This window comes from Charadrius vociferus, unplaced genomic scaffold (assembly GCF_000708025.1).
Source record: "Charadrius vociferus isolate BGI_N301 unplaced genomic scaffold, ASM70802v2 scaffold1245, whole genome shotgun sequence".
Classification (NCBI taxonomy): domain Eukaryota; kingdom Metazoa; phylum Chordata; class Aves; order Charadriiformes; family Charadriidae; genus Charadrius; species Charadrius vociferus.
Window position 1 is genome coordinate 4,155 of NW_009648355.1, and position 1,404 is coordinate 5,558.

A 1,404-nucleotide genomic window follows, 5' to 3' on the forward strand; every position below is an offset into this window, starting at 1 on the left:
AAAAATTTCAGTCCTGGTGGTATCATCTGGTTAATTTCACCTACGATCCCATTGAGAGCAAAGCCACTGCTTTTGTCTTAACGCTACGCAATGCTTTGGTATACACCATATACCCAATCATTGCGCTGGGGTTGAATTACCATGGAGCCATACTCTATCCAACAGAGCATGGAGTATGGACCCAGCAAAATGGAAGTAAATGGCAAACTGTTGATGTTGGTGCATGCATTGTGCGGGAACAACAAGGTTTTATTTGTGAAAGTAACACCATCAAAGCCCAAGACATTTGCCTTGATACAGAACAAAACATCTGTCATTTTGAAATACACCCCGATGAAAAACCTGAGACTGTACTTGTATATATTGGAAAAGGATGTGTTTGTGTGAGAACTCCTTGTAACTTTATGTTCGTAGATGATGTTAGTGTAGATACAACTAACCACTTGAACCTTTGTGTTTGTAACTTTACTAACATTATTGGATGTGATTTCAGTTATTCAGCTCCTATCACATCTTATCAATTGCTACAGTCTAACTACATGCTGATTCGTGATTTGTTGCCTGTCCCCATCGGGATGAATCTCACCTTAGTGAAAAAGCTACTACAACACAATGACATGAAGCGACTGTTAAAAGAGGCCCGAGAAAATGGACAAAACACTCTGATTACTGTCCATCATGATGCTGAAGAGACACATCAAGAGTTGTAAAGAATTAAAAAAGACGTAAGACATGAATGGTGGGATACTCTTTTTGGATGGTCGCCAGCAGCTACAGGAATCTTTAACAAGATGCTTCACCCTGTGGTTGTTTTACTAGTACTCACTGTATCATGCTTTACTTTGACAATTGCTTTGTATGTTAGACTCTGGATTATGATGAAAAGCTTAACTCGCTTAATTGCTCCACGAGATGTATTTGTACTTGATAACCCTCACCACAAAAGCATATGCGATCTTCCAAATCAGTTTTGAATATTGTGGAGCTTGAGTGACTATAGTCACAGGGTGGAGAATGTGGAATGATTACTAAAAATGATCGATAATACAGCATTGGTCACACGTTAAGGAAAGGTATAAAATCAAAAGGCTTCTAGGGTAAAACACAGCCGCAGCCGGTATGTGAAGAATCCACTACATCTGCGATTCCCTGTACAATATTGCTTGCAAAGCAACATGGGGAGGGGAGTGGAGTGGAGACTTCAAGGCCAAACCCTGTGATAATCAAGTAAACATGGGAACGAGATGGCACAGAGTGGAGACACTGTGGCTAAACTCTGTGATAAAATGGGAACTTGGGGACCAAATGGAGCCCTTGAAGGTCTTATAGAACTGATAAACTGCCTACTTGTTACCCTGAGCCAACAATCTGTCACTTTTTTGACAAAATGCTGTCCTTTATTGA